General features: G+C 45.1%; 1 protein-coding gene across 7 annotated transcripts in view; it reads right to left on the reverse strand.

Annotated features, from left to right (window-relative positions):
* Nucleotides 1-22239, reverse strand: part of KCND3 (potassium voltage-gated channel subfamily D member 3) — an 85462-nt gene that overhangs the window by 27056 nt on the left and 36167 nt on the right. The gene's annotated exons all lie outside the window — the stretch shown is intronic.

The raw sequence follows: 22239 nt of genomic DNA on the forward strand, positions 1-22239 counted from the left end.
TCGAGAGGCAACAAGTGGCTTCTCTTCGCTATCAGATGGTGTTTGGGGTTTCTTTGGGGTATTTTGATGTTTGATGGAGCAAATATTGATAAGTAAAGTGATTTATAGCCGGGCCTTTATTTTTCAGACATCACTTGTGAAAGCTTAATTGTTCCAAGCAGGATCCTTCTGCATTCACCTGCCTTCGCTGCACTCAAACCCCTCGCAATACCACAAATCAATAACGTGCTATTTATGTCTGTTAACTTTCTAGCTGCTGCTGCTTCGTGCCAAGACAGTTTTGAAGCTCTTGCCAAGTGACGAGGTCTCCTACCTCATTTAACACTGTTCTAAAAAAAAAAAAGAATAAGAATCTTTCTCCATTTCTCCTGCTGCCCCTTCACACAGTAGGGCTGAAAATTAATCATATGCCTCAAATGTGATCTTGGTGACCTGGAGTACTGAGAGAAAGCCCTTCAGTGCATTGGTACAAAGTATAATGATAAGCGTCTGGCTCACAGCCTTGTTGAGTTTTCTCCTTGCACCCAGGCTGAGTTTCCTCATTACTTGTGACTTCAGAGCAGATGCTTTTAACACCCTCAGAGTAGATCTGGGAGAACAGAGAAGGGTTTTTTTTGCTGGGGAGGTGCAGAACTTTGCTTGCAAAACCATTATGAGAGATATTGGGATGGGAAACGTGGCACTGGCTGGAGCAGGTGGGGCAGACATGGGAGGGAGAATTTCTCCTCCTAGTGCCATCACTCCTCTGCATCTGCTGCAGAATTACCTGTGGAGGGATTGCTGTTGGCAGGGGGGCTCTGAGATGCATGGGGGGCTCTGGGCTATATGGGGCACATTACAGCAGTGTTCTCCAGCTTTGCTGGGCTACTGACCTACAAGGGAAGTGTCAGCAACAACAGGACACGTCCTAGCTTTGTGATCACAGCGTTGCTGTGCTCTGGTGACACGGGCCATTTTTAGATGACCTATTCTTAAAAAGAAAGATTCATTCAGACCTTGAAGGTTTCTGGGTTAGCTCCAGGTGTGCATTCCTTTCAGCACCGTTGCCATGCTGGGCTTAGAGTTCATGCATTACTCTGACATCTGCAGGGGAGAGGAACAAGGCAGAATACGAAGCTGTGGCAGCATTCAGACCTGAATTGCATTTGATGAGCCGTGCCAAGGGGTGGCTCAGGGCTGGCACAGCAGCTGCACTCTGTCTTATCCTGTTGAGGAAGGTGTGTGTGTGAATGTCAGTGCTGCAGATATTAGACCTGCCTTTAATTTGGGTTGGGATGAGGCTTGGATGGAACCAGTAACTTGCTGTCTTTCTACCCCTGCTTATACTTATAAGCTCATTAGAGCAGTAAGGAGATAGAAGAGCGAGGTCATGATTAACACTCAGAGGCTCTAACAGGATGCTCGAGCCTTTAATACAAACAACAGAGGCCACAAATTTGATAGATTTTTTTCCTGTGACCTTTTGTAAATCATTTCAGCTTTTTGGACCTCAGTTTTCCATTGCTGAAATGGCATTTGGTCACCTGCTCTGCCCGCTTGGTTGGGTGAGGTTGTGAGTGCTCTGAGAACCTCAAGTGCTGCTGAGTTACCAGTGTTAATAATGCAAGGCATTGCAGAGAAAGCTGGAGGCAGCAGCCTGTACATGGCTGTGGGCACATCCAGAGATAAGCGCTGAGGATTGGCTAGGTTAGAAGTGGAACATGCCTAGAGGTAAACACATTTGCTGTTTATTTTGCCAGCAATGCAGTTGGATGGCAGCAGATTGGCCAGCTTGCAGCTGTTTGGTTGTTCTGCTCACTGCCTGTGCTACACTGCACCTGTGGCTGTGTGCTGCTGCATGCAGAGGTTTGTGACCCACAGGTGCTCTGCAGCTTCACCATGGTCACCCCATGCTTAACATGGCAGGGGCTCTTCTCCTTCCTGGTGTTCCTTTACAGCAGCATTTCCATCTCAGGAAGCTCTGTGAGCATTGAGGCTCACACCCACAGTCCGCGTGGTGTAAAATTCAAGTAAAGCCTCCCAACAAACAAACCAGAAGCAAAGCATTAAGAAAGCACTTCTAAGTGCTCAGTCTGTAGGCTGGGAAAGGCTGTGAGCGTAGAGCTTCAGTATTTTATTTATTTGTTTTGGGACGTCTTTGTTCTTAGAGTATAAAAGGGGTCATATGGCATGCACTGTAATTAGTAGCTATTAGCCCTGGCAGCATAATGTGCTGCTGTTTTTCTCTCTGTCAATGAAGGAAATGTTTTCAAATAGAGGTCACTGCTTCCGAGCTCTGGTTTTAGCAGCAGAGGTGTCTGGATGCTGCTTAGCTCCTCCAGCTGGAGACAGCAATAAATAAGGTGCTGAGCAGCTCATCAAATGACTCACTCTAAAAATAGGCTCTCAGCAGCATTTCTGGTGATCTTTTCTCTCTGTGCAATGCTCACAGCCTTACAAAGAGGGGTTTGTAGTAACAAACGGCACTGTGGGGATAGTGGAGGAGCTTTGCAGAGGATGCTCTTTTCCAGCAGCCTTCTATCGTGCCAGCTTTCCAGGCACTGTGGATATCAGGAATGTGCCCAGGGAGGGACTTAATGTTCATAAAATATTATTATGGGATGGTTATTGTTGGTGCTGGTTCCTGTGATGTAGAGGAGATCAGAGTGCAATTGGCATTTGGGAAGCCTGTATCCTAACACCTCTCTTAGCAGAGCAGCCACGTGCTGCTTCAGATCCTTTTGCTGTTCTGCTTCATACCACCATTAACAGCTGAGAGTTTCTTTCTCTCCAACCTTTTGCCCAGTGCTGTAGGGTCAAAAGGCAGGTTCCCTCAAGCCCTTACCTTCTGCTTTTAGGACAGCAAGGACAGAATAGCAAGGCAATGTGTTGCATTGAGGAATATGGTTTGAAACGCCTTTTGCATGAGAGAATAAAGCATGGAATTAGTGTGTAGCTTCTCAGGTGTGAGAGATCCTTTTCTGTACTGCAAGTAAATCACTCTGCCTTGCTTTCGTTTGCACAAAGGGGGAAAATGACTAAAATTCAGCCAGAAAGTCTCAGTTGCATTGTGAGGCTGTGTCACATCTGACAGCTCAGAGGAGCTGATGTCCCTCTGTTTAATAGGTACAAGTCCAAGGTAATTATGCTAATGCTTCTTTGAACCTCCAGTGAAATAATGATCGTGTCACTTCCAATGATGCAATGAAAACAAAGGCAAGTATTACTCATTCCTCCCTTGTTTTTGCACATGACAAATGAACAGGGGCTTTAAAGCTACAACGCAGGACTGGTGCCAGTCAGATCTTCCCTTTAGGGTTTCATTCCCTCTTCCTCTGCCCCGTTCCTGATTTCATGTGCCCTGATGGATGTAGTCCACCAAACCCAGAGCTCTTAGAGCTCACACGTGCCACATTCCCCCTTAGCAGCATTTATCCTGTCACCCATTCCAGATCTCCAAAGGTGCCATTGCCATTTTCAGCATATATTTTCATGGCTGTCTTGGATTAAGTGCTGTGTTGATTAATTAGTTAATATTGGCATGGTATTTTCCAAAGGTAAAGTTGTTTAGTGGATGCAGACCATGGGATGTCGGTGAGGATGCCGTGGTACATCTCATGTCAGCTTTTCCAGCCTCCTACACCCAGGCAGGGCGCGATGCACCACTGAGCTGCTGAGCAGCCAACATGCGAGGACTGTGAGCAGGCTGTCAAGTGACAGACTGGAATGGCAGTCTGCTGTGTCTGGGGAAGCGCAGAGCGATTTCATGCTAGGCTTCTCTTACATTAAGTATACTTATTTTCTGCCTTGTTTTGAGCTGGGCAGCTCCCCAGCTGGGTATTCAACTTCTGCGATATTTGGCTTGGGTTTTTTACACTTCTGTTTTCTCTTGCTCTAGCATATTTTAGTTGTTAATGTTTACACGGATGCTCTCATCCTCCCTGGATATTCTGCTGAAATTACATCCAGCAGCCAAGCTGTGAGGGGCTGTGTTCTGTAGATGCCTATCAGCAGGAGCGACAGGAGCTTATCTGCAACACTCAGGCTGGTTTGGGCTTAGTGAAGAGTTGTGGTCAGCAGTTGCTTAGTGGGGGGCTTTGACATAGTGTTGATTGATAACTGTTGATGCTGTTAAGCTCTTTTCTCATTCTAATGAAAGTGCAAGCAATGAAATGAGGAGCGTCTCATACTGAGTGGGATTCCTTACAGCGCCAGAAGCTGTTTTGTAGGAACTTACTGGTTCAGGATAACTGTGGGGAACTTGCTCGAGTCAAGAAAAGACTGTTTTGTCAGCACTGAGATGTGCGCATGCTTCAGTCAAGGTGGAAAAGGAGGAGGAGATGCAAGTTCTGCTGCTTCTCTACCAGTACAAATAAGGAAGAAGGGCAGATTGTTTTCTAGTGGCTTGCACGGAGGGGATTTCTGCTCCTGGGCAGCCCACAACAACCCTCCTCAAAGCCATATTGGACTTGGGTCAGTTGTAGCCTGCCCACTGCTGTACTTGCTCCAGAGCTATGACCTAACTGTGGAGGCCTTTGGTAGCATCTGGTGGCATAAACGTTCCTTACAACAGCAGCGTTCCCTGCCTAAAGCAACAGGAGTGTTTATGTAGACTCAAGAATAAACTGAGTCAGTTATTGAATACACGGAGTGTTAAGAATACTTAATATATGCACACACACACTGGTTCCATTTATTCTCCTTGGCTTGGATCGACTTCTCAGCCTGTAGGCTGTTAAAACAGATGGTCTGAATTTGGGTAACATTCAGACCTTGAGTTTAAGCTAAAACCAGAATTCCACTGGCAAGGAAAGTAGGTCAGAAAGCTAAAGCCCCTATTCCTACATTGATGAAAGGCTTCTAATCAAGTGTTCTCTATTATTCACAGCAAATGGGGAACGTATTCCAGCTAATGCAGTGGTCCCAGTTCAGCACATTCCCAGCTTCAGCCCTTTGCTTAATATCAAGCATATCATTATTTCCCGTTCACTGAGAAGATGGTACCATAGTTGTTCAAATACCTTCTGAAATGTTACCGAGGTGAATTAGTTCTTTGTGCTTTGCAAACCCAAGCTGTCACTACTCCTCTCTTTCCCTCCACACTACTGCTGGGAATTGCATTCTCTGAATGGAGAAGTGCTTGCATCTCTGCTCTGCCTTCTTAGACCGAATGGCAGAGAGCTCCTGTTGGCTCTTCTCAATGGCAGACCTGGGACTCTCCAGCTGTCATTGTCACAGCTGAAAGTGACAGGAATAGGAAGTGAAGCCTGAAACTTCTCATTGGCCCGTGTAACTAAGAACTCGTGCAGGGTGGTTGTCTATTCCTTAACAAGAATGGCACTTTGCTGCATCATTCCATCTCATCAGTGATATGCTATTTTTTGGTATGATATCTCGCTTTTCTGTACAGCCACCTCATAGAACCTACACAGCTGTGCCACAAAAAGGAACACAGAATCTGCTGAGGTAACAGTTGTAGAGAAAAGAAGGAATTGACTTCGGTGAAGAACTCATATAGGGAGATCTGTATTTCCCTTTGTAGAAAATGCCCCCAGTCTTAACCTCTGCACCTCGCTGTCAGTAATGGATGTTCTCTTGGCTCTGTTCCCTTTGGTTGTCACAAAGCCAGGAGTGAACTCGGTTTTCTTTTTCCTCAAGCACCGGCATGCAGCCAAATTGTCCCCTGTGCTTCTGATCCTCCACTCTCAGTGGCAGTACTGAGGATGCCCCAAGAGTCTTTGTGTGGGTGCTGGGTGCTGCTGCTGGTTGGGAAGCAGCTCACTGGTTTTCCCTGATAGGGAAAGCATGATGTTATATCCACAGCCTCCTGTTGCCTTGGTAATTTTAGCTTTTCACCCTGAAACCAACAGAAAGCTCTTCTTTGGTCAATATTTAGTTTAATTTAAATTCTAATGTGGGCACTCAAACTCAGTAATGAGAATCAGGCTGTGCAAGGGTGCAGGGCTCCCCTTGGCCCCAAGAACACACAGCAGCGGGCAGTGCCTGTGATGGGGCTTTGCTCCTGTTTCATTTATGGGTCTCCTTCATGCCACAGGTGCTGCAGGATGCCTGGGGTGCTGTGAAGATGGGATGGCAGTGTGCTGAGCAGAGTTACTGCAGTATTGTGGTCATCTTGGTATGCCCATCATTTGCAATTTGTCTGCAGATGAGCAGAGGTGTATTTTATCCAACGGAGAATTAAAGGCATTCAAATAATGTGGACCAACAGCTTTGCAGCCACCTGTTACTGAGTGATCCCTTCAACCTGGGTTTTCTTACTGTGACCCAAAACATCACCTTTAACCTGTTTCCCACCACCACGGGGCATAAGGTATGCTCAGGAAATAAAGGAGACTACGTACACTAAAGGCCTTTTAATTTACTTCATTCATTATTAACCGGAGAAGAATCCTCCTATTATTCAGAGTGAAAAACTCATACAATTACCTGATAGTAGAATCAGTTCTTTTTTAGAGCATTAAAACCCTCTGAAAAAGAAAGCTCAGTGGAAATCTGCAGGCTGAATTGAGTGGTTGGGGTGCTGTGCAATCAGACTGCTCTCCTAATCGCCGGGCTGAAGGCTCCTTGCTCTCGACTTCTTAACTCTGGTGTCAACTCATAAGCAATGTTGGCTTTCTGCTTTCATGTTATCCTCGTCTGTTTCTTTTCTGTCTCTGTTTTTAAGCAGCTTCAGCGTCCATGCTGGGCCGTGTCACATTCAAAACCATACACATACTGTGCATTTTAATGAGCTGCTAACACTGATTATAGAAAAAGCAATCTCAGAGATATTTACCAAGTCAAAAGGAGTCGGGGGGAGGGGAGGGGGGAAGCCTATGGGGAATTAATTAGCTTTTTAAGAAGTGGCTTTTTGAAAGCCTCAGCTTCTGGAACAGTAGAACTTGGAACTGGAAAGAGTTTCAAGGGGTGGAAGGAGAGAGCAGAAGGAGTGTGTTGTGGTGGAGTACTGTGTACCCCAAATGGGTGCAGAACTGTTCCTACTCCAAAACCTGCATTGCCCTCATCACCTGCAGGGTGAGCAGAGAGGGACCAGAGCTTTGGCCCTGCAGAAATGAGTGGCCAATGCTCTCCATCTTTGTGTGGTGTTTTCTCTTGCTGTGGCATTTGCAGCTTTGCCTCCCGTGTGGAGGTGGCAGCTCATCACTGCTGGCTAAAATAACAGGCAGATGCACAGCCAACCTATTTCTCACAGCTCCTGCAGGATGGCTTTTTGGCTGCTTTTGTAAGAGAGAAGCTGTTTTAATTCTGATCCTCTCCTTAGCAGTTTGGTTTCTTTAATTACATTTAAGCACCTAAGCTCCTCTTTAAAGAACAGTCTGTAATATTTTATAGTGGAGAATAGCTATAATTCTGTAAATTTGCATAGAATTGCCCTCCTTGATCAGAAGTTCTGTTTTCAGCAGCCTGGCAATTATGATCAAATATTGAAGCATATAAAGTGAGTTGGGTTTAAGTGAGAGATGCTACAGGTGAAGGGGAGACTGCATGTCTAGAAGATAATGAGCTGCGTGCTTCTCTGCGCATCCTATTAACTCTATCAAATATGGACCTTAATAAATGCAATTTGACAAATATAGATATTTAAAAGTAATGGTGGAGGATCGCTTGTCATCAAATAGCGAGGTGTGAAAGGGATTAGAAATGCTTTTGGATCAGACAGGTGTTGTGAATGAGAAGCATTTCAGGGCTGGAAGAAATGAGATGAGCATCAGAACAGGCCATGCTGCAGAGCTCAGCAGCAGCGCCCTCATAGTGCTCGAGCACAGCCTCTGGGTCTCCTACTGCCTAAGCTGAGGTTTGATGTGTTCTCATCCATAGACTTACAGCACTTGGAAGCCAAATGTGGGAAGGCTGTCCCCAGGACTGGTGCCTGGCTCTTCTAAGCTGAGCTAAGGTGCTCCCCCTGCATTGCAGAAGGCTGCTGGTGTGGGCGTGCTGTGTTCCACCTTCCTTGAGATACTTAATGACTCCTTCTCCACCCCCCCATCTCTTTTAATGCAAAGTGTGCTCCAGAAAGGGCTGTGTTATGATTGCAGAACCATTATGCTATCCCTATTCATCACGCTTTCATTTGCTCCTGGGATGTGAAAATCACCTGTGGCTAGCTTGCTCCGTGCCTTACTGCAAGCTGCATGACTTTAGTATTGCTTGCTCATAACAATGTTCCTTCTGCTTTCTTTTCTATGGATACATTTGGGTTCTTTGGAAGCCTTTAGGTCTCTTCCCCTCAGTTTGTTACTCTGTAGCAGAAAAGAAAAAAAAAACCCACTAAATAGATAGAAAAAAATTGCTGCAAAAGATGGTGAAAGCAAAGTGCTTTTCCTTCTGCTAGCTGCTCTTCTATCTTCTCCAAATGAGTGCCTCATTAAAAGGAAACTGATGAGCTTTAAGCACCAAATAGTAATCCAAAATTCATTCTGTTGGTGCACGATGGATGAGTGGGAGAAAAGATCCTTGTTTCCCTGTGTGACAACAGCAATGCACACACACACAGGTACCCCATGCTGCTTCCAGGGCAGAAATGTGCCATCAGGAAACAGCATCCCCTCTGAGTGCAGCTGATAGCCCAGGTTTGTTCTGGCTGGACCACCTTTCCTCTTTGCTGCCCCTCTGGGTTGGCCTTCATTTGGAGGACCCCGCAGTTTAGGCTCCCAGGCTCCATCTTTATCTGCATTTTAGAACATCTTATACATTTGCTCCTCTAAGAATGTGTTAATATTAATAACGCGTAGATAATTTTTCTGAGTAAGAAATCAAATTCACCTACATGCTGCCAGATCTACGCCTCCAGGGAAGTGTTCTGAGTCTAGAAGCTGGCTGAATAATTCTGTTCTATTTCAGACCTCCTCTTTCTTCAAAGGCAGACTAAGGGACCACGCTCCCAAATATCAGTTTCTCTTGAAATGTTTTGGATTTGTTAGAAATATATATATGTATTTATATACAAAGTATAAACTTTTAACTGAAAGCAACAAAAGCCAATCGACAGCATAGGCTTATCTGTGGGTACTTCCATTTCCCTTGTCCGTATTTGATTAAAATTGCTGCGGCTTTAATGTGATTTTTCTCCTAAACGGAACAAAAAACACAAGAAGAAAAATAGCCCTGCATGAAACTCCCTGTTATTTTCCTCACCACTGGAGTATTTTATCATTCTGAGCAAAAATTAACTGGAGCTGTCCAGGTTTGTCAGTGATTGATAGTGTCACCTTATATGTTACTAGTCAAAACTTGTTTTCTCTTCCTTCACTCCTCTGGGATTCAGGTGGGCTCTTTGCCAAAGCACGACGTTCCCTGCTGTGCAATTTGCAAAGCCAGCTGCACAAACCCTGCTGTCACATGGAGCAACACATCAGGTTAGGGAGCAGGGATGTGGCTCTGGGCAGCCTGGGCTGGTGGTTGGTGACCCTGCACATAGCAAGGAGGCTGAAATGAGATGATCATCGTGGTCCTTTTCAACACAGGCCATTCGATGGTTCTACAACAGCAGCCTGAGCAGTGGTGTGTGTAGGGGTGTGCAGTGCATGCTTTGCTTTAGCTCTGAGCTTCAGGATTCTGTTCTGATGTATTTGCTGCAAGACTGTGCAACGTGCACAGTATTCTCCCTCCCCAGCAATGCTCAGAAAGTTGATGTTGAACTTTTGGCTTCTCATCTCCCAGATGACAAAGCAAAAGGCTTGCAATGAAAATTAACTTGCTAATGAAAATCATTAGCACACAAAGGGACAGTCACTAAAATCAAACCCTGCTTTGCTTCCTGTAGTGCGTTTAAGTACTGCATGAGTAACAAAGGCTATAGGAATAAATCATTGTGGTCTGCATGCTGGGACAAAGCTGCAGAGTGGCTCTTGTCCCCGTAGGTACCTTTAGCTTATATCTTATGCATTTGACCAGCCACATCTTTATGCCCTTCTTTCCCAGATCAGCAGAGGTTGTGGTAGGCACATTGTATTTCCCATTCTGCTTCTGTTCTCCCTGAGATGCTACAGGAAGATGCATAGAGAGAATCTTTTTCTTCTCATTGCCACCTTGAAAAGCTGAGCTTTTCCCTGTAGGTATCGCACTCGGAACACTGAATTTGAGTTGGTGCCTTCATAGAAACACTCGACTGTGAAATCATTCTCTTTTGCAGTTACTGATTCGCTGCACTTCCTCCAGGTACAAACCGCCTCAAATAGCACTATTTGCATTTATCTATGGGAGCGATAGCAGCAGGCTCATCTCCCAAGGTGATTCTGCAACAAACAAACAAACATAACCGAGCCAAAACAAAACATAAAGGCTGCAAAACAAACAGGAGCCCAGATCTGCAGCATGCATTTTCACCCTTTGTCTTCCCCATAGAAAAAAGAGAGATGTCGGAACTCAAATGTCTAGCAATATGTTCTGCAAAAGCATTGCAACATGCCATTTAGATCTGCCAGCATTTCATATTGTGACTGGCAACGAAGCTGCTGTACCTTTTCCTTGCAGATTAGTGCAACAGCTGTAATATCCATACAAAGTGATGTAAATTACCAACAGTTCTTACCAGTCTGGCTTAGGAATCGAGTAGGAGGAAAACGTGAGTGTGATGGGTTTCAGGTTACCAAAGGAAACCAATGTTCTGAATGGCTTTGCAGAGCTCACATGCATCCTTATAGGGGCGATGCAGCTCAGTCCAGCCTGGTTTGGATGTAGGGGTACAGACCTGTAAGGTTCTGAGATCCATATTTTATTCATTTAGTAGAATTGTTGTCCTTTGGACCAGGAAAACGGGACACTCTTTGTCTTTTCTCTGTCCTGCCTCATCTTTAATATCAGAACAGACAAAGTTCCTTGCCTTCCTAATGAAACAGGCTGCTTAAGCACTAAGCCCTAGTAATCCCGTTTATGTTTTCATAACAGTAAATACGATATGAAGATATGCACAGCTTGCCCTTGATGTAAGCAATGAGATCATGACAGCATCCCTAAATCCTTTTATTTTAAGATTTATTCGGTTGATAACTTTTACTTATTTGTTCTTTATTTGTCATTTGTGGCATGGACTTTCCCCCAAAGCCAGCTTCTCATATCTTCCACCACTCCAGTTTAAGCTTCTTTTTGCCTGAAGATTTATTGGCACGAGAGACATAGAGATGTTATCTACAGTATGTTAAAGCTGCAGGCAGATGCTCTGAGGGATGTGACTTTTGACCCTCCCTGTGACCTTGGACAGCCTGAGTAAGCTCTTTCCTCCACGGTTTCCCCATGCTAAAACAGGGGAGATATTATTTCTTTTCCTCTAATCCTCAGTATTTTCTCTTGCTCTTTATATAAGGGACTTTGCTGTTTGCACTGACGTGGTGTCCAGTGCGCCATTTCATAACCATTATTTACACTTGGATTAAACATTCATATCATTCAGTAGCTGGCATTAATAATATCAAAATGTCATTTTATACGATATTTAAGATCAGAATTTCCTATTGGAAATCAATGAGAACTTCTTGCTGAAAATCAATGACCCGAATGTCCCTTATTATGTAAGAAGTATCTATATTTATCAGTGCTGATAAAAGATGCTGTGCTGATCTCTGTGTTTATGGCTTATATTGAATTCTGTGATACTCTTCTATGAGACAACCAGTTAGCTCTGGGTCTGTGCCAATATTGCTCAGATTTAAGACAGAATTTGGAGACAAAAAGCTTGACCTCCCATTAACAGACCCTTCCCATGGGATACTTTGTCATTAGACTTCAGCCCTTACACAAGGCGCTCTGTTAACTAGAAAGGTTTGTTCCTTGTCAAGTCCTACATGGCTCAAGGTGACTGAGCAATTCCCTGCTGGAGTGGATCTGTTCAAAATATAACTTTATCAGTTAGCCAGAGCTGGGTCAGGGAGAGAACCTCGATTCTATTCCTAGTCCTGCAATGACTTACCCTGCTGGAAATCATTTAACACCTCTCGCACCTCAGTTTATCCCAGATAAACTCAGAGACCGAGCTGGTACGTCAGGTGTTCAACGCCACTGAATGCAGAGGTCTTGTGTGTGCATCTCTTTGGTCTGTAATAAAACTGCACACGTTGCATCTGCTATAAAACACTTTTCTCTTTCAAATCACAGAGGGGTTGGGGCTCTGTTTGATGAGTTTAAAATCTGGTGTTTATCTTGCAGTTTTTATACATATACGTACATATCCCATAGCTAATTTAGCCTGGGACGTAATCAGTAAAAGACTGCAGGGTAACCTCATCACCTTTAAGCATCCCAGTGGGAAAATATGCAGCACCAGCAGGATTTCAGATTAAAGATGTTAAAGAAAAAACTCCTTTCATCTGTGCTTTCTTCCTCATTAAATGAGGAGTTTGCTCCTAAGTATTTGCCAAATAAAAAAAGGAGAAATAGGTAAAAGTTAATACTATACAATTAAGTCCCCTTGAATTTTCCCAGAAGGTTCACCTTAGCTTTATTTAATATCCCCTCCATTCTCCCAAGCCATCTGCTTGGCTGAGATGCAAAACAAATGTGTACAATTGGATGTTATTTATCATGCAAGTCTTGGAGGTGACAAAAGCTTGCGGGAAAGGTTTGCTTGCTGACCCAGCAAGGCAGAAGTTCCTTCTAGAAGCCCTTCACTGTGCAATGAAAGGCCTCTGTCTGTCCTAGAAGGCACTTGGAATGATGCAGCAAAGGCAGTGTTAGGGTGCCCAGCTCTGCTGTTGGCTGCTCTAGGCCCCTGACACCCTCTTGCTGCTGTCGATGCTTTTAGCACTCCTATACTCCTATTGCTTTTTGGCAGTAGAGAAGTGCTGCTTTTGCACTCGCGTGAACCCAAGTTGTTGCTATGACTTGCTGCTCTGTTTTGAGTCTGGGCACGTAACAGGGCAGGCTGGAGCACAGCCCGCTTGCTTCAGCCCTTGCAGGGGAAGGGCACGCTCTGTGCACAGCTCCATCCTGGGCTTCATAAGGTTACTTCTATGGCTGTTTCAGACCTATAAGGTTCCTGTGTGTGTGGAAGGGCTGCTTTGACTCGCAGTGACTTTGCAGCAATGTGGCTTGTGGTCCCTACTCTTCATCTGCATCCTCACAGCACAGGGAATGTTTTGCATATCTGGGCTTTACTTGAGCCTCTAAACTAGAGCTAAACCCTCCAGAAACTGCTCTTACATAAATGCAAAGAACAAAGGTGTTGTAAATAAAAGAGCTGTAAAATCTGTTTTTGCAGCTGCTGTGCTGCAAATGTGTGAAGCACAAGGAATCTTTGAAAGATACACCCAAGGCTTCGTTTTTAAATTGATTAAGCTCTAGTTTTGGGGTTATTTTAAGAACCTGTTTATTCTTCAGAGCCGCCTGTGAAGAGTTGTGCACCGACTGTGTACCAACAAGCAACTTTTGAAGTGCAAAACTAGAAAGGATCGGATCCCATCACCAGAGATTTTTTGCAACCAAATACACACAATTCACGAAGCTGGAAGTGTTTTATGTCGCTATTTTTGAATCTTTGACTTCCTTTGGAAGCACTTCATGCTTGTGTCATTTCATGTGCACTGAGTTCTATCGTTGCTTATCGCATCCAATGGGTTTTAGACTTTGTTAGAGAGGCACCAGACTATTGCAACTGAGATATTCAGTGTAAGCACTTCTGTGACATAATGCTTTTCCATAATCACAGCATCATTAACCACGGGTAGAAATCAGAGGAAGATTCTTACAGTTATTCTGCAGATGCTGTGGAACAGCCTCTGTTAGACCCAGCAATGCTTGATTCACCATCAGCCAAAGGCCTCAACGTAATCATGGAACCAAGAATAACTGTAATTCTTGAATCTCTATGGACAAGGCTAAGTGTTCTGGTAGAGCCCCTATGATAAAGTTAGACCTGTTACCCTCTGGACCGTGCTTGGTTGAGAATCAGGGATTTAGGAACCTGGCAAAGGAACCATTTTCCTACTTCATTGTGGCTTTCCAATTGTTATCAATAAAACATAGTGCTATGTCTCAATGCAGAGAGACCTTAGTCTTAGTACATGCCCTTCCCATTTATTATTTATGCAGGCATTTAACAGCTCTGACATATTTTAACAGGAGCAATAGGCAGTTGTTTGCAAACCTGAATTAGCAACAAATAATATTTGATGCTTGAAAAGATTCCCCCCCCCCTCCCCGAATTCTTTTTTACACACATGTAGGAATTATGTTGCCTGTGTTTTTTCTTGCTTAACTTCAACAGTTTTCCCTCTTGCTCTATATTTTGAAGTTATAAATGCCATTTAAACCAGAGGGTATTATGTGTGCGTGTCTGTGGATGGATGCTAACTTCATTTATACATGCAGCAGGGAGTGGGCAAGGCAGCAAGGCTTATTGTGGAAGGTCACAGCTATGGGAGCCAATGAGGAAAGCGAACAGCTTTGGGTTTTTGACTGACATCTCTGGTACCCTTGAAAACAATGAGAAACTCCTTGTTTTGTCCCTGTACCAGGTAAAAAATAAGTAGAGTCAGACCCCAGGTTCCAGGACTGAAGTCAGGAAGCTCTATCAAGCACTTAAAGAACAAAACCATTGATCCTGCACCCATGAAGTAAAGGGATTTTTTACGGTTGGCTTTGAGGAGAGTAAAAACAAGTCTTTGAACCAGATTGCTTCAAATTTTCATAGTGCTGTGAAAAATATCTCCAGCTCCTGCAGAAGGAAGTTCCTATTACCTGCAGGGAGGCGTTGGTGTGCACCTTTCAAACAGCAAACCCAGACCCTAACCTCAAATTCCCAACCCACGAAGGGATGCACAGACCCACACTGAGCATAAATGGACGTTCAGCTGCATATTCCGAGCTGAAGCACTCATAGGGTGAACCTGAACCTCCTTTTCCAACTCGTTCTGATGGTGGAGGTTAAAAGCTTGGAAGTAGGTCGCAAAGGACTCGAGAGCTGAAGAGCAGCGATCCCTCTGGTGGCTGCTTTGGTGGCCTAATTCTTGGGCTGCCAGGTCATAGGAGACAGAAAATGACACTAACCGCAGGTTGGAGGCACTCCTGATAAAATACCCAGGTAGAATGGCCATGAATTTTGATGAACATTCAGTGATGAATTGCACCTAAATCCAGATTGAGTGCGGGCAGGAGGGACCCCTCCACTTTTAAACGCTGCCTTTGGTCACTGGAAGCTGATTTCCATCAGTTGTTAAGGTGCAAAGGCTGACTGTCCTTGAAACACACTTTCTTGGGTAACTCAGCTCTATCAGGTTACTCAGAACCACAGAAGCCTACTTTGTGTCGGGCGAGAGAACGACTGCACCATCTCGTATTTAAAGGTTTTATGGGACATGAAATAATTTTGCCGGCTAAAAGCTAAACTTTATAGTGTTGCTATTTTTAATTAAATATTAATTGCAGAAGACGGGGCTGGAAATGACTGCTCAGATGGTTTAATCCATATAGATGACCTTTACGTTGAATTTATTCTCTTATCTTACACTGCCCTTCAACCCCATCTGGGGACTGACCTTGTCTGGTAGGCTGCTCCGCTCTTAATTAGATGCCTAGCTTACTCTCCTCTTTAATGTTTATTAATGTTCCCTTGCTGAGGATACTGTGGGATGGAGCTGGTGATTGTGGTGCTATAAAGTTTCCCTATCAGCTCCTCGCCTACAAGCAGCCTAGCTTATACTCCTATGGCTTTTCAGAGCCAGATGTAATAAAGAGGGGCAAGAACAGGGGGAACAGTCTCTCCTGGAGTTGAGAACCTTTGCAAAATACCTTTCTTTTTCTCATTAAGAGATGTGATTCTATTCCTTCTATTAACGCACAATGTCAGAAGCACCACTTCAGCCGAAGATGTTAATTAACATGAGAAGTTAAGGAGGAGCAGGCAGGTGTACAACAGTCTTTTCTACTTGCTCGTCCATAGGCTGCTGGGGCTGGATGCTGCTGGTCTGGTTAGGAAAAGAGAGGAGGGACACAAAGATGGGAGGACTTATGAGACACATAGGCAGAGTCCCTTAAGCTTGCTCCTGGGGAGACCTTTGTATAAGCTGAAATGCACCAAGCGCCCTCAGAGCTGTGGCTGCTCAATCAATGGGACTGCATTTGGCTCCTCAAACCAAATCTCCCATGCTTTTTCTCTTGCATCTTCTCCTCGGATTTCTATTGAATATTTATGTTGTTGTTCTCGTTGTTTTCAGACAACAGACTCCATAAAGCAGGCAACAATCTCTAAGAGAAAAAAGGAGCTACCGGCTGTTTAAGCATATTTCTCAGCCTCTCCCTATCTCTGCCCTCCAGTTACAGCAAGTCCATTGTAATTCAAATCTAAACATAAAACAGCCAAAAGTCTTCAGCTGGAAAGTTAGAAATTTCCATGCTAATAAGCCTTAACAGAAGGACTGCAGAAGCAACTGATTCAAAGTGACCCGTTAATTCCCCCCATCTCCAAGATTTACAGCCCCATTAACTTCAGTTCCAAACTACCAGCCGGCTCTCAGTCACACAGGAGTTTGCTTCCCCTCCATCAAAACAAGGGTAGGAACCTCTCCATGCTCCTCAGCCTGTATGAGACAACCAGGGGTCTCGTTTGCTTCCAGCTGGGGTGGGATCAGAAGCACTTGGAGATGCATGGGCTGCAAGCAGAGTGTGAGAGCAGCTGGAGCTGCCAGGCTGTGCCCTCAGTTCTCTGCAGGTAATTGCAGAGCTTTGCTTCCCTACATGCTGCTCTGAAGCAGCTTATAAAATTATATTGATGGCTTAATGAATGGGTAAAAAAAAAAGTAAATTTGATTATTCCTCAGCCATGCGTTGCCGTCTATAATTGCAAAGATTTGGACTTTAATTAGTCAAATTACTTCCTCAGTTCAGAGTTGGATGAGACAATAACGTTCACATAAAATGCTGGATGCTCCCTTTCTATCAAACCCAAAGCACAGCTCTGGATCTTAGTATTCCAGACCCTTGAAGTGTGTTTGAAGTTGGAATTAGAACCTGGATCCAAGCAATTAGGCCACGCTTAGTGCATGCACTTGCATTCTGGATCTGTTCTGTTCTTGCATTCTCGATGTATCTCTATGCAAAATGCTGTTGTACAAAGGGAAAATAATACTGGAAGCCTACTTGACTGAAGTCAAGCTTCTAAACTTCCTAAGGGAAAAAAGAGCCCAGGTATGTGTGGGTTTTGATCCATAGGAGCTTCATGAAGTGATGCTGAACACCAGCGAGCACATTCTGAAATCCAGTTTTGAAATGAACTTTCGGTGCCTGGAGGGAAAAAAAAACTTGCAGGAAGCTAAAAAAGGGATTCGAATGTGATCTGTATGAGCAGAGTAGGCAAGTCACGCTTCAATAGCCTTCACATCTGAAGAACCGGCACCTGGAGAAAGGCTCAGCAGGCTGCTTTACCCTCTGCCTGCAAATCTGATGTTCTGACTCACATGTCAACCACTTAAGTAGTCCTGCTATTCAGTTTTGGTTCGTAGCTGAATTATGCTCCTTGTGCAAAGTAGCGCTGGGCTGCTTGACTGAGTACTTCCAACCACCTAAATCTTGGGGTAATTATTTTAATAAATATGAATTGTGCGACTCCTGCCTGGATGTGTAATAGAAATCTAATCTATAATACAAATGGAAAGCAGTGCAGCTGTACTGCGTTAATTAAGTATACACCAAACATATGGCAATACACCTCCAGACCAACAGGCACAGAAGTCTCTTGGATGCAATTAGCTCTTGTGCATGCATAAAGAATCAGCCATAAACTCCAAAGAAAAGGAATGCATAAGTCCTGACCTCTGGCTGATGGAATTACTGGTGCTCAACTACTGCACTTGCACTGCAGAGATGTTTATCTAGTCATTGGAGTGCTGGTGGCTCAAAGTGCAGCCTCAGAGAGCTTAGGTTTGCAGTGCAATGCAAGAGAGGACAGCTGATTGCAATACAAGAAGCAAGGAGTTGTGCTGTGAGAAAGAAACAGATTCAGCCGTCCCATTCCTCTTCCATTAAAGACAGATACCGTCCTCAGAGCAGGCACTTAACGTTGGCTTTTCTTATTCCCAACCTGATGCAGCAGCCTATAATTACTTCTCACACCTCGGCTATGTTTAACTCCCCTCTGTCTCATCTGTTAATCTGCTAACAAGCAGCAAAAAGTGTTTTAGTCCGCTCCAAATGGGAGGTCAAGACTTAATGGTTCACCTTCTAAGGGAGCTGTTCGGAGGGCACGAGTCTTAAATAACTTTCAAATATCTTTAATTCATGTTTTTTGCAGTCTAGACAGAAGGGAGAGAATATGGTTTCAAGGTAATATTAATGCAGAGAATTGTAAATGGGCTAAAAGCTGGCTGTGTAAAATCATACTTGATTTCCTTTCGGTGCTAGCGAGGTGATTCAGTGTAAGTGAAAGGCATCGGATTTACAGCTTGGGGCTCTATTCCACACTGATATGCAGGAGCTGAGGATGCACAAATGCAGACGTGCATGTAAAAAGAAACTGATGGGTCATTGCTGGGTTAAATACGGTTGCTTGAAGCAGCCTCTGGGTCAGGAAATTCATGACCTGTTGTTTGCTGGAGATCAGGAGGCATTGCTGGTGGAAGAATCGCTCTGCCACTACCTTGTCTCTTAGAGCAGAACATCTGCAAACATCTGTTGTAGGTCAGAGCTGCAGCCCAGACAGATGTTTAGGGCTTTTGTACAGCGAATGTGGTTTCGTATCACATTGTTTGGACTGAGTGGAATCAGATACTGCCTCGCTTTCTTATTTACCTTCTGTAAGTTTCCATTTCAGAGGTGACATTTTCATTGGCTGGATACAGGCTGTTTTCCATAGAGCAGACACCGCTTCCTTGTTACTCTCTGGAGTACAGAATTTGGGCTTGATAAGCCTGTGTTGAATTGGGCCAGGGATGATGATCCCTTCAGTGCATTACAGAGCCCCTATGGGGCTGCCCTCAGCCCTGCTTCCCCCAGGGTTGAAGGCAGATTGGTCTTTCATATTCATATTCTGCATCTCTCATTTGCTGCAGTAAATAAATGGAAGCTGCCTGCGCCATTTGCCCTAAGTCTCTTTTCCAAAGAGCTGCTGCTGGTTTTCTACCTTTCCCCCACCCTCCCTATTTTCCATTGTTAATCCTCTCTCCTTCCTTCAGTGGTCTGTTCATTTACTAATCCCATCTGTCACGTACGTAGATGTTAAGAGATGGAAACCTAATCTCAGCGCGGTTTTCATTCTCTGTCTAATGTATTTATATAGACTCATAGGATATAAGCTTTTTTATACCGGGCTCTTAGTGTAGCAGTGTGCCCAAATGGCCATCACTACCTGCCCCCACCAAGTGAGGCCAGACATGGATTTGGAGTGGCTTTACTCGAATTCAGGCCAGGTTTGGCTTTGTTTTGCTTTTTGTGGCTATGAATTGTACTCTCATCCTCCCTGATAATTTCACCCAGACAGAAGTGCTCTCTTAAGAGCTTTGGAGCCTTTCCCAATCAGCAAGCAGCTGGAAGTGCTGCAGGCACGGCTACTCCAGCAGCGACCCTGAGTGCAGGCTGCTGGGCACAGCACGGGGCAGAGGCTTTGGGAGGTGGGGAGGGCTGGAAGGTGCAGTCAGCAGCGTGTTACCGCAGGAGCCCGTGTGATGAGTTCTTAGTCATAAGCACAAACTGCAGGGAGATTTGCATTTGATTTTCTTGATCCTCCCTCAAACCCGAGCAGCCCATCCGACCCACCCCAGCACGGCATGTTTTAAGGGGATTTGCAGTGTTTTTAGGAATTAAAAGCCCTGAAGAAAGGAGCAGAGCAAAGCAGAGCCACACGTTCTGGCTTTGCATGCGGCCATGTGTGGAGCTGCTGATACAGCTGCCATGCTGATGGGCCCGACTTCTCTGGTATCTGTCATAGGCAAGTCTGATTGCATTTTATGACCTTTAATTAATTAAGCTTCATAAAATCCTAATCAAGCAGGAGTTATTAATCCTGTTTTAAATTAACTGGCCAAAGAGGTGAAATGTTTTAGCCTGGGGATACCTGATTTGAACCCGGTGTCCTGCCTTCTCTTCTCCGCTGTTGTTTTATTGTACAGGACTTCACCACAAGTCTTTAAATCTGAAGTTTCTGCACTAAATTCTCCCGGTTACAAACAGATGCAGCTTTTCTGACTCTCATCAAATGGTGCGAAGCTCATTCCTGCACTGAATCGCAGCCTCTTCTTTTGACACAGACACTCAGTAAAAAACAAAGTGAGAACTCTATGGGAGATGCTGTGCCAGAAACACTCCGTGACTCCTTAATTCCTTTGCCACAGATGCAGCAGGCAGCCCTGCTTTATCAGTCTTAGCCTGAGATTTCTTGGCGTTAACCGACTTGCAATTTTCTTCCTTTGCAAAGGAAGTTTGTCGGTGGTTATTTAAAGCTTTGTTGCACCTCCCTGCAAGGTGTGCCGTATCGCTGTTGCCATATTGCTGTCCTTCCCAGGAAGGAGGGAATCCCAATGGCCGCATCACACTGGTGTGCAAGAGGCTGGACCAGTGGGTCTTGCAAACCCCATTCTGTGTATGTGCATGGCCTTCTAACCCTTGCTGCTGCTGCAATTTGATTTTGCAGTGGCACCAGGCTTCAGGGTGTTTGCATACTGACTGCCATGGAGCTCACCTGCACTTTAGGTGTCAAAATAGCTTTGCACAACAACCTTCTTCTGCTTTCGTTTGTTTGTTTGAACTAAAAAGCTGCTTCTCTGCTTATCACCTCCTTCCATGTAGATGAGATGTGAGGAAAAAGGGAGATATTCTGTTTGGAGATGAAGGATTGCTGGCCGCATTGTTTTCAAGGAACAGCTCCCCAACAACAGGAGATCTCTCACTGAAGCATTCTGATATCATTGCTGCCAGAGCTTGCACTGAGACACAGGGTGTTGTGACACTGCACCACCGCAGCCCTGACACAGACAGGAGTGAGATCAACACCATGGTGTTTGTCTTTGAACCTTGGTGTGATTCAGGCACTTGTGTGCCAGGCTTTGAAGCGCCCTGTGCTGTTGGCAGCACCGGTTCTGTGATGTGCTCTGTGATCTGCCCATCCCTCTGAGGACACGGAGAGCTGCTTTGTGCCCTGCATGGTTAATACACAGCCCTCTTTGCTGGTTTTGAAAGGCAAACACCCCGCAAAGCCACAGCTGAATAATATCATACATCCTCTGTTCAGCGCTTTGGCTTCGTGCTTATTATAATCCACATGAGTCTATGGAATTAATCATAATGCTAACGCTTCTATCCAGCTGCCTCAGAGCTCTTTTCAGACATTAGTCACATTAGGCTCATTGTCCCTGTCTGAGGTGAGAAAATGCTGCCTGGGAGCAGCGTCAGATGGCTGAGAGCTGCTGGATGTGGGAGCTGGGAGCTGCTCCCATCCTTGCCTGGCCCCCCAACCTCTGGCTGCAGCACTGGGGGTCTGAGCTGCCCTGGGACGGGGCTGTGGGTCAGGATGGGGTGAGCACTGCAGTCACTGATGTGATGGAGACAGAAGCAGAGCTCCAGGTCATGCAGGGATCTGATGGGAGATGTGAAATCCTCTCTTGGATTCCACTCCCATCCCTTCCTACTTCCATGTCTGTGCCATGAGGATGGGCCCTGTGCTCTGTCACACCAAAACACAAGGGAGGAAACAAGTCTGGACCATCGTGCAAATGTTCTGTGTCCCCACAGCCACCAGGGTCTGGTCACATCATAAATGAAATTGTCCTTGCTTTTTCTGCGCTGAGCAGTATTTATGGGCTTAGGGTGACCTTCAAAATGCACAACGTACACTGAGAAATGTTTTTATGGGCTCAAATCACCTTGAGAAATGCTTTGCTACACTGAGCTGCTCACCCAGCACTGCTTTGCTGGGAGCTGCGCCCTGAGTGTGAATCCTGTGGCACTGCTGAGGTCTGCATCCCGAGCACTGCTGGGACGTTATGAGTAACGAGTTCTGTTTAGCTCTTCCTTGCTATTTCTGTGCCCCCTTGTCCTATCACCATCCACCCTCATAAGCAGCCAGGAGGGAGACAGGAGAATCCCCCAGGAGGGCAATGTTGGTGTAGGTCATGCAGATGGAGTGCACCCAGTGGGTCGGAGCTGTGTGGGGTGGGAGGAAGTGCTGGCTCATGGCAATCATCTCAGATTTTGTTTGAAAAGGAAAGATTAACGTGCTGATCACGAGGAATAATCGTAGCAATATCTCACATTGCTCTGAAACTTATGGCTGAAATCCTCTGTTTGACACCAGCGAATGTTCTGCTGTTTTATCACACGCTG

Source organism: Excalfactoria chinensis, chromosome 23 (assembly GCF_039878825.1).
Source record: "Excalfactoria chinensis isolate bCotChi1 chromosome 23, bCotChi1.hap2, whole genome shotgun sequence".
Taxonomy (NCBI): domain Eukaryota; kingdom Metazoa; phylum Chordata; class Aves; order Galliformes; family Phasianidae; genus Excalfactoria; species Excalfactoria chinensis.